Raw genomic sequence first — 11863 nt, forward strand, 5'->3', positions numbered from 1 at the left:
TAGGCATAACAGAAATACTTGCACCAAGATCACATAAATCATTACAATCAAAATCATTTACTTTCATCTTAATGATGGGCTCCCAACCATCTTCCAACTTCCTAGAAATAGAAGCTTCAAGTTTTAATTTCTCTTCCCTAGCTTTAATGAGAGCAATTGTAATATGTTTTGTAAAGGCTAAATTTATAGCACTAGCATTAGGACTTCTAGCAAGTTTTTGTAAGAACTTAATAACTTCAGAAATATGACAACTATCAAAATCTAAACCATTATGATCTACAATATTCTGAAAAATTTCAGCATTTTTATCACAAACAGTTTCAGCAGTTTCAGGCAATTTTGCACGCTTTGCACTAGAATTAGAAACATAGCCAACACCAATTATTTTATCATTGATAGTAGGAGGTTTAGCAACATGTGAAGTATCAACATTACTAGTGGTGGTAGTAGTCCAAACTTTAGCTACATTATTCTCTTTAGCAAGTTTTTCTTCTCTTTCTTCTCTTTCCCACCTAGCATGCAATTCAGCCATCATTCTAATATTGTCATTAATTCGAACTTGGATAGCGTTTCCTGTAGCAAATGACTTAATATCTTTATCTTCATTAGGCATAACTTTCAATTTTAAAAGATCAAAATCAGCGGCAAGACTATCAACCTTAGAAGCAAGAACATCAATTTTATCAAGCTTTTCTTCAACAGATTTATTAAAAGCAGTTTGTGTACTAATAAATTCTTTAAGCATGACTTCAAGACCAGAGGGTACACTTATACTATTGTTGTAAGAATTACCATAAGAATTACCATAAGGATTACCATTATTAGAAGGATATGGCCTATAGTTGTTGTTACTAAAATTATTCCTATAAGCATTGTTGTTGAAATTATTATTCTTAATTAAATTCACATCAACATGCTCTTCTTGAGCAACCAATGAAGCTAAAGGAACATTATTAGGATCAACATGAGATCTACCATTAACAAGCATAGACATAATAACATCAATCTTATCACTCAAAGAAGAGGTTTCTTCAACAGAATTTACCTTCTTACCTTGAGGAGTTCTTTCAGTATGCCATTCAGAGTAATTGATCATCATATCATCAAGAAGCTTTGTTGCAGCACCCAAAGTGATGGACATAAAAGTACATCCCGCAGCTGAATCCAATAGGTTCCTCGAGGAAAAATTCAATCCTGCATAAAAGGTTTGGATGATCATCCAAGTAGTTAGTCCATGGGTAGGGCAATTCTTTACCAAAGATTTCAATCTCTCCCATGCTTGGGCAACATGTTCATTATCCAATTGCTTAAAATTCATAATGCTACTTCTCAAAGATATAATCTTAGCAGGAGGATAATATTTTCCAATAAAAGCATCTTTACATTTAGTCCATGAATCAATACTATTTTTAGGCAAAGATAGCAACCAATCTTTAGCTCTTCCTCTTAAGGAGAAAGGAAACAGTTTCAGTTTTATAATATCCCCATCTATATCCTTATACTTTTGCATTTCACAAAGTTCAACAAAATTATTAAGATGGGCAGCAGCATCATCAGTACTAACACCAGAAAATTGCTCTCTCATAACAAGATTTAGTAAAGCAGGTTTAATTTAATAAAATTCTGCTGTAGTAGCAGGTGGAGCAACAGGAGTACATATAAAATCATTATTATTTTTGCTAGTGAAATCACACAACTTAGTATTCTCAGGAGTACCCATTTTAGCAATAATAAAAGTAAACTAAGCAAACAGAATAAAATAAAGTAAAACAAGAAACTAAATTTTTTGTGTTTTTGAAGACAGAAAAATAAAGTAAAGTAAAGCAAGACAAGAAACAAAGTAAAGAGATTGGATGTGAGAGACTCCCCTTGCAGCGTGTCTTGATCTCCCCGGCAACGGCGCCAGACAAAGAGTTGCTTGTGACGGTAAAGCACACGTCCGTTGGGAACCCCAAGAGGAAGGTGTGATGCGTACAGCAGCAAGTTTTCCCTCAATAAGAAACCAAGGTTATCGAACCAGTAGGAGATGAAGGGCACGTGAAGGTTGTTGGTGAAGGAGTGTAGTGCGGCGCAACACCAGAGATTCCGGCACCAACGTGAAACCTGCACAACACAATCAAAATACTTTGCCCCAACTTAACAGTGAGGTTGTCAATCTCACCGGCTTGCTGAAAACAAAGGATTAAACGTATGGTGTGGAGAATTATGTTTGCTTGTAGAAAACAACAGAGAATAGTGATTGCAGTAGATTGTATTTCAGATGTAAAGAATAGGACCGGGGTCCACAGTTTACTAGTGGTGTCTCTCCAATAAGATAAATAGCATGTTGGGCGAATAAATTACAGTTGGACAATTGACAGAATAGAGATTCATATACATATCATGATGACTACTATGAGATTTACTTAGGGCATTACGACAAAGAACATAGACCGCCATCCAGCATGCATCTATGCCTAAAAAGTCCACCTTCAGGTTAGCATCCGCACCCCTTCCAGTATTAAGTTGCAAACAACAGACAATTGCATTAAGTATGGTGCGTAATGTAATCAACACAAATATCCTTAGACAAAGCATTGATGTTTTATCCCTAGTGGCAACAGCACATCCACAACCTTAGAACTTTCTGTCACTGTCCCAGATTCAATGGAGGCATGAACCCACTATCGAGCATAAATACTCTGATATGGATATCTAGGCCTGGTACACTAGGACAGCCATTGATATGATGATTAAGTCTAAGGTTGTACCAATAGTTTATCATAGTCTTGTTATTAGAAAATAATAATGTAGCCAGGTCATGTGGTGGGCCATTAGGGTTTAGGAGATGAGATTGAATCCAGAATATGTAGAACTTTGAGTTCATACTATCACCGTCCCTATGGGATCGACGTGCGTGACGGCGTCTTGGACGTTCGTCCGGTTATCCAATAAAGGTGTGAGGGTTCTTGAGTCTGTCAAGAGTAATCATATGTGCTTGAGTATCCTTGAATCTGTCAAGGGAGTTCAAGATCTATCGGTCATTTGGATCATCAAGGTGCATCGTGAAAGATCGGGAAACCAGTCCTCATCATACTCCGTCTTGGAGTCACAAGTATCAACTTGGCTAGAGCCTCTACTAGCAACAGAGAGCATGCAAGAACATAAATAGCACATATATGATAGATCAATAATCAACTTGACATAGTATTCAATATTCATCGGATCCCAACAAACACAACATGTAGCATTACAAATAGATGATCCTGATCATGATAGGCAGCTCACAAGATCTAAACATGATAGCACAACAGGAGAAGACAACCATCTAGCTACTGCTATGGACCCGTAGTCCAAGGATGAACTACTCACGCATCAGTCCGGAGGCGGGCATGGTGATGTAGAGCCCTCCGGTGATGATTCCCCTCTCCGGCAGGGTGCCGGAGGCGATCTTCTGAACCCCCCGAGATGGGGTTGACGGCAGCGGCGTCCCTGGAACTTTCTCGTATCGTGGCTCTCGGTACTAGGGTTTTCGCGACGGAGGGATTAAGTAGGCGAAGGGGCAGCGCAGGGGGGCACCCGAGGGGCCCACGCCACATGGCGGCGCGGCCAGAGGTGGGGCCGCGCCGCCCTATGGGGTGGCCGCCTCGTGGCCTTTCTCCGTCTCCTCTTCGGTGTTCTGGAAGGCTCCGTGGAAAATAAGACCGTGGGCTTTTGTTTCGTCCAATTTCGAGAATATTTCCTGTGTAGGATTTCTGAAACCAAAAGCAGCAGAAAACAGGAACTGGCGCTTCGGCATCTTGTTAATAGGTTAGTTCCGGAAAATGCATAAAAATATTATAAAGTATGACTAAAACATGTTGGTATTGTCATAAAACTAGCATGGAACATAAGAAATTATATATACGTTGGACACGTATCAGTGGATAAGATTAAGCAACAGTGGAAGCCTGTCGAAAGAAAAGCAATGAGTCTTAGATTCAGAAATAAAAATAACGTCAGATGCAAAGACAAATGAAATTACCTCAAAAGGAAGGTGCTTCAGGTCAAGAGGAGGGCGAGCCGAAGACATAACTATGATGTCCTTCTGGCTGAGGCAAGTTAGACGCCGCACCTCATCTCAAAGATCCTCTTCAGATAAATCAGTTGGGCTGATCCTCGATTTGTCCGTTACACCAGTGTACAGCCATAGCTGTTGAACCCTTGACATTACTGGCTGCACCCGACATTTTAGAAACACTGAGAACACTTCGGTGCCGCACATCGTCTGACCTCCTGCATTATTCAGGTCCAAGACCTTTTCATACAGTTGATCGGCTATTGCGCTTTCTTCGGCAGTCAGAGTGTTTTGCCAGGATTTCTTCAGCACAGCAGCAAGAACATCTTCGAATGGAGGTAGATTTGAGCGCCGCCCTGATGCTGAGATGTCCCGAAGATAAAACCACTTCTATCGCCAGCCTTGGACCGACTCCCTCATCGGGTAGTTCAAGTAGTTAACCTCCTTCCAGATGACAAAGCCGACACCGCCAATGACAGGAGGGCCGTCATTGCCATTATGGAGCTTGACATAGAAAATCTTCCTCCACAAACCTCAGTGGGGGTCAATGCCGAGGAAGGCCTCACACAAGGTGATGAAGATTGAGAGATGGAGAATGGAATTGGGAGTTAGCTGCCAAAGCTGAATCCCGTAGACGAAGAGAAGAAAACTGAGAAATTCATGGGCGGGGAGAGAAAGCCCGCGATACAAAAAGGCAGCAAACATAACAGTAAAACCTTTCGGAGGCCTTGGGCGAGAGGCAGAACCTGGATGAGCAAAGTCAGATTCGGTAGATGAGATGAGGCCAAGCGACATCATCTTGTTCTCCTTACGCTTGGAGATGGTGGACGCAGACCAGTCAAGACCGACCTTGGCTGCGCTTGCAGTAGCACTGGAATTGGCGGGTCCCCTCTTCTTGCCCATGGTCATTGAGCTCGTAGAAGCAGAGGCAATGGCAAGGAGGAGGCAAGGAAGAAGATGAGCAGTATGGAGGCGTAAAAAGTGAAAACATAAAAAGGTTCCCTATTTATAACAGGGAATGACTATGGATCGTGGCCGTTACTTTGGCAATCGTGGGAAGATGGGCGAAAATCCAGGCGTACACGTGTCAAAAGGGAGAGTTAAAACCGACGGCCCATTACTCCCACTACGTGCGAAATTCGAGGGGCGCCTCGGTCAACGTGCAAGGACTAGTCATTTCCTAACTGACCGCGCAGAAGTAGGGTGGGTCCGTCAGGTCACGTCCTATCAATCGAACCGCTGCAGTGGCAATGTCATTGATGATGTCCAGAAAGTATGGACTCTTCATGAAGCATCCGAAGGAAATTAAAGCATCGAGTTGCTTGAGTTGAGTCTACGCATGGTTGCAAGCATACGTCCCTAGACTCGGGGGCTACTCCCATCGGGAGCGCTGGACGCGCACCCGATAAATGCTAAAGACTCGAAGATTTCAAGAGATCCAGAATCATGCCCGGGGACTTGATTCTGAGAAGAGTAACGTTGTTTTGCCATCGGCAGTTAACAAGCATCGATTTAACGAGTAAAACTGGGCACGTTACTCAAAATTCATTTACGTACTATCAACATGCATGACCTTATTCGAAGATATCGAAGACCCGATATAAAGAAGATATTAGATGACCACAACAGTTTGCAGAAAACATCGGCAACTTAAAAACATTCGAGTAGTTGATACGTTCCAAATGTATCTATAATTTTTGATGGTCCATGCTTGTTTTGTACCAATTCCAACATGTTTTATAGGCACTTTGTATCATATTATTGTACTAACCTATTAACAAGTGCCACAGTGCCAGTTCATGTTTATTATGTCTCTTTATTGCAGAAATAGTCCAAAAATGAAAGTGCTCGGAAAAATCTGGAAAATTCACCAAAACTCTTATTCACCAGAAGACTCCGGGAGCCAGAAGGGGAGTGCTGGGAGAGCCACAGGGTGGCTATACAGGGGCCAGGCGTGGCCTGGGCCCTGGTCGCCCCTAGCCCATGTACTGGCGCCTCGTGCACCTCCCCTGCCTCTTCGCCTGTAAGAAGCTCCTGACCCTAAAAGTTACGAGGCATAACTTTTCCGTGGAAGAATAGCTCCGTAGCCGCCGCCAACGCCGAAACCAAGTTTTGGGGGACATAACTCTGTTCCGGCACCCTGCCGGGACGGGGAAGTGCCCCCGGAGCCATCGCCATCGACTTCACCGCCATCTCCACCGCCTTTGCTGACTCCCGCGATGAGGAGTGAGTAGTTCACCCCCGGGGCTGAGGGCTGTACCGGTAGCTATGTGGTTTCTCTCTCTCTCTCTCTCTCGTGATATGATATTTCATTTGATCGTGGGCTTTGTAATCTAGATGTTGTTGTGCTACTCTAGTGCTTTATCATATGAACTTTGGGGTCAGCGTGATCGCGGTATGTACCGTGTGTGGCTCCCTTATGAATTGTGTAATGTTATACTAGTAGGAAAAGCCTTATAGGTGAGATCTTAGTTCTGTGGTGCACCAACCAAAAATGCGCCACAGAAAGTTGTTTTGTGGCGCACCAGGCTCGGTGCACCACAAAAATAGCTTAATTATGTGGCGCACCGAGAAATCGTGCGCCACAGAAAGAAGGTGGGGCCCACAGGCTGACACCCCCAATCATTGGTTTCACTATTTCTATGGCGCACTGCGCTCGGTGCGCCACAGAAATAAGTTATTCTGTGGCGCACCAGTTCGAGTGCGCCACAGAAATAAGATATTCTGTGGCGCACTGGCGTAGGTGCGCCACATAAATAAGCTATTTTGTGGCGCACTAAGCCTGGTGCGCCACAGAATTAGCGAACCAGATCTACAAAAGTGGCAACCTCCCACCTACCACACTACCCAAGCCATTCTTCTTCCTCCTTCATCTAGCTCGTCCCACCCTTCTCTCTCATCCCATTTTGCCCATACTTTTCACTTGTTTGGGTATTTATTGCACTTACTTTGGTTGATACATAATTGGTGTTGAGGAGAAGGCTCTCCATACTCTCTCCTCCTCTCCAACTCATCGATCGCGGTCTCGTCTCGGTATCGAATCTACTAGGTGAGTAGTTGGAGGAGACATGCATATGCTTGGAGGAGACATGCATATGGATTTTGTGTGGTCGTCGGTGTGTATGGATGCTTGTTGCAGCTGGAGTGCTTGTGTGTGTGTGCCGGTGTGGTGCATGGATGTTTGCCGAAATGTTGATTCATTTCCGTTTCGGCAAATTTTTGCACTACCCATATGTCCCACATTTAGGAGAGGTCATGCCGAATTTTTCCGCTCCATGTATACCTTTAGGAGAGGAACGGCCCATGCATGTGTGTGCATGTGTTGCGGTTCTAATTTCCTGTTCTATGTATACCATTGGCAGGCAAGCATGGTCCTCTCGATGAGTTCCGCTCGAATCTCTAGATACAAGAAAGACGCGAAGGAGGACATCATTCGGAACAATAGGCGCCAAATAAGATGTCCGTGTCGATCATGCAAACTCGAGCGCTGGATCAACCCTGATTCCGAACAACTGGAGGAGCACCTGCTGAGGCGCGGTTTCATGCATGACAACCAGGCGCGGCCGGCCCCATCAAATGGTGCGCATGAAGACCATGGAGAGCGAGACGACGAAGCACCACATGTCGGCGGAGAATATCATCATGAAGAAGAAGTCGGCGGAGAAGATTATCATGAAGAAGAAGATGTCGGCGGAGAAGATCATCATGAAGAAGAAGAAGATTCCGGCGCGACCCCGCTAATTTCGGCCTTGCGGAACTCTCATGTTCAAGATCTGCTCCTCCAGGAGACGAGCAACGATAGAGTTGCAGCTAGAGAGAGAGAGCCAAGCTGTCGCAAATGGAGCCAAGCTGTCGCAAATGGAGAAAGCCGTCCGCAGGATACGCGCTTGCATGTAACGCTTGATTACCTGCAGATAAAGACGCAGAACAAGTGGACCGATTCCAGCTTCAGCAAGAACTTGAAATTATGGCACGATCGTCTCCCGGAGGGGAACACATTGCCAAGTAGTATCGAGGAGGCCAAGAAATCCGTGTGCCCCTTGACCTACCGCACGAAAAATACCACGCCTGCATTAATGATTGTGTGATTTATAGGTGCGATTACAAGGACAAAACCACATGTCCGGTGTGCGGCCACGGACGGTACAAGGTTGGGAACAAGAAGGTACCTCGAAAAGTGGTATGGTACTTTCCTATCACTCCCCGTCTGCAGCAGTATTTCGTGGACCCTAAGGAAGCAAAGCTCATGCAATGGCACGATGAAAGGCAGAAGCCCGAAGAAGATCCGGAGATGGGCTATATGCTGACACACCCTTCAGACGCTGGACAGTGGGAAGCATTGGACATCGCCTTCCCTAGGTTCGGGGGCGACGCAAGGAACATCAGGCTGGGTATGAGCACCGATGGACTCAATCCGTTCGGCAACCAGAGTAGCACACATAGCACCTGGCCTGTGTTTGTATGGCCTTACAACCTACCCCCGTGGCTGTTGATACGTCTCCAACGTATCTATAATTTCTTATGTTCCATGCTAGTTTTATGACAATACCAACATGTTTTAGTCATACTTTATAATGTTTTTATGCATTTTCCTGGACTAACCTATTAACAAGATGCCGCAGTGCCAGTTCCTGTTTTCTGCTGTTTTTGGTTTCAGAAAAGTTAGTTTACAAATATTCTCGGAATTGGACGAAACAAAAGCCCACGGTCTTATTTTCCACGGAGGCTTCTAGAACACCGAAGACGAGACGGAGAGGGGCCACGAGGCGGCAACCCCATAGGGCGGCCCAGCCCCACCCCTGGCCGCGTCGGCCTATGGGTTGGGCCCCTCGGGCGCCCCCCGACGCTTCCCCTTCGCCTATTTATTCCTTCCGTCACGAAAACCCTAGTACCGAGAGCCACGATACGAGAAAAGTTCTAGAGACGCCGCCGTCAACCCCATCTCGGGGGGTTCAGAAGATCGCCTCCGGCACCCTGCCGGAGAGGGGAATCATCACCGGAGGGCTCTACATAACCATGCCCGCCTCTGGACTGATGCGTGAGTAGTTCATCCTTGGACTACGCGTCCATAACAGTAGCTAGATGGTTGTCTTCTCCTCTTGTGGTATCATGTTTAGATCTTGTGAGCTGCCTATCATGACCAGGATCATCTATTTGTAATACTACATGTTGTGTTTGTTGGGATCCGATGAATATTGAATACTATGTCAAGTTGATTATTGATCTATCATATATGTGTTATTTATGTTCTTGCATGCTCTCCGTTGCTAGTAGAGGCTCTGGCCAAGTTGATACTTGTGACTCCAAGAGGGAGTATTTATGCTAGATAGTGGATTCATGTCTCCATTGAATCTGTGGGAGTGACAACAACCCCTAAGGTTGTGGATGTGTTGTTGCCACTAGGGATAAAACATCAATGCTTTGTCTAAGGATATTTGTATTGTTTACATTACGCACAGTACTTAATGCAATTGTCTCGTTGTTTGCAACTTAATACTAGAAGGGGTGCGGATGCTAACCCGAAGGTGGACTTTTTAGGCATAGATGCATGCTTGGATGGCGGTCTATGTTCTTTGTCGTAATGCCCTAAGTAAATCTCATAGTAGTCATCATGATATGTATATGCATCTCTATTTGTCAATTGCCCAACTGTAATTTGTTCACCCAACATGCTATTTATCTTATTGGAGAGACACCACTAGTGAACTGTGGACCCCGGTCCATTCTTTACATCAGAAATACAACCTACTGCAATCATTGTTCTCTTTTGTTTTTTGCAAGTAAACATAATTCTCCACACCATACGTTTAATCCTTTGTTTTCAGCAAGCTGGTGAGATTGACAACCTCACTGTTAAGTTGGGGCAAAGTAGTTTGATTGTGTTGTGTAGGTTCCACGTTGGCGCCGGAATCACTGGTGTTGGGCCGCACTACACTCCTTCACCAACAACCTTCACGTGGCCTTCATCTCCTACTGGTTCGATAAACCTTGGTTTCTTACTGAGGGAAAACTCGCTGCTGTACTCATCATACCGTCCTCTTGGGGTTCCCAACGGACGTGTGCTTTACCGTCACAAGGAGCTGCCTACACGCCAGCAGCTGTGCACCAAGCAAAGGTACATACACCTAAGTATTCTCATTCAGGGGCCGAAACAACCAGGTGTCGACATGCATTTGTATCTCGGGCTGCTGAAAGAGGAGTTAGACACGTTGTGGAAGACGCCACCCCGTACGTGGGACGCCTACACTAGAACTTATTTTGATATGAGAGCCGCGTTGATCACGACGGTCACGGACTATCCTGGTTACGCATATGTATCCGCCTGTGTCGGCCACGGATTCAACGGCTGTGTGAAGTGCATGGACGAGACCCCGCATCTACAGCTACCAAGGGATCCCGGGTGCTCGAAAACCGTGTACCCAGGTGCTCGAAGGTGTCTTCGCTTGGATCACCCGTGGAGAAAACGCGGTGATCTGTTCAATGGTAAAGATGAGCCTGATGGACCCCCACGCCCGAGGAGCGGCGCAGAAATCGATGATCTTCTGAAAAAATGGATGGAGTGCCCAGCGCCGGGAAAGAAGCGACCGAAGTCAGAGCCGCTGCTCGGTGTATGGAAAGCGAGGTCTTTTTTCCACGACTTGGAGTACTGGAAGGTCCTCCACACGCCCCACAGCCTCGATGTCATGCACATTACGAAGAATGTTACCGAGATCTGCTTGGCACTCTTTGCAACTCAGAAAAGTCCAAGGATGGACCGAAAGCAAGATACGATCTGAAACATTTTGGCATCGGGAAAGATTTTCAAGCCCCCGAGACTAACGACGACGATGATGATGATGATGATCAGACGGAAGGGACTCAATGTCTCCGCAAAAGGGCTAAGAAGAACGCGGTGCTGCTTCCCGCTGCCTGCTTCACAACGAGTCCGGAGGAGCTCGAGCAGTTTTTCAGGTGCCTCCTAGGAGTGAAAGTTCCTCACGGTTACTATGGGAATATAAGCAGATATCTGGACGTAGCGAAGAAGAGGTTCACCGGGATGAAGTCTCACGATTGCCACTTGATTACTTATGTGATACCGATGCTATATGTCTTTTAGGTTTATTATTAGTTCCTTGCTTTAATTTTTGTGAATATGTATGCATGTGAACCCTCTAACTCTTTCCATTGTTATATACTAATATGCCTTGTGTCCATAGAGATGACGTACTACGTCATATTCGAGGGGCGGGTTCCAGGAGTGTACGAGGAGTGTACGAGGAGTGGGAGGACTGCAAGAAACAGGTGCACAAGTTCAGCGGCAACTGCTACAAAGGGTACCCGACTAGACACGAGGCGGTTGCCAAGTGGAGGAACTACCAGTCGAACAAGAGCAAGATGAAGATGAAGACCTTCCTTGTGCTCTCGCTCTTTCTCACCATCGTCGCGATGGTACTCTAGCTATTTCATCCTAGTGTAGGCGGCGGCCGGTGTCACTTCATTTGTATCTAGAGATGATGAACTTAATTAATATGCATGGATTATGAGTTGTATGGAGCTATATGTATAACCCGATCGGGATCTAAGTAATGTGATGATGATGTGATGATTATATATGTCCATATTATATCTATCTATATTGTATCTGTATATAACCTATATACTATGTATAATACATGTATAAAACCCGTATAATACACCAGCAGCACAAAATCGAGTATACATGTATATTGTTCTGTGGCGCATCAAAACTTAATTCAGTGGCGCACCTCTTTCTGTGGCGCACCAGGACCATATGCGCCACAGAACCTCTTATTTTTGTGGCGCACTATCTCAAGTGCGCCACAGAAT

Source organism: Lolium rigidum, chromosome 4 (assembly GCF_022539505.1).
Source record: "Lolium rigidum isolate FL_2022 chromosome 4, APGP_CSIRO_Lrig_0.1, whole genome shotgun sequence".
Lineage (NCBI taxonomy): Eukaryota > Viridiplantae > Streptophyta > Magnoliopsida > Poales > Poaceae > Lolium > Lolium rigidum.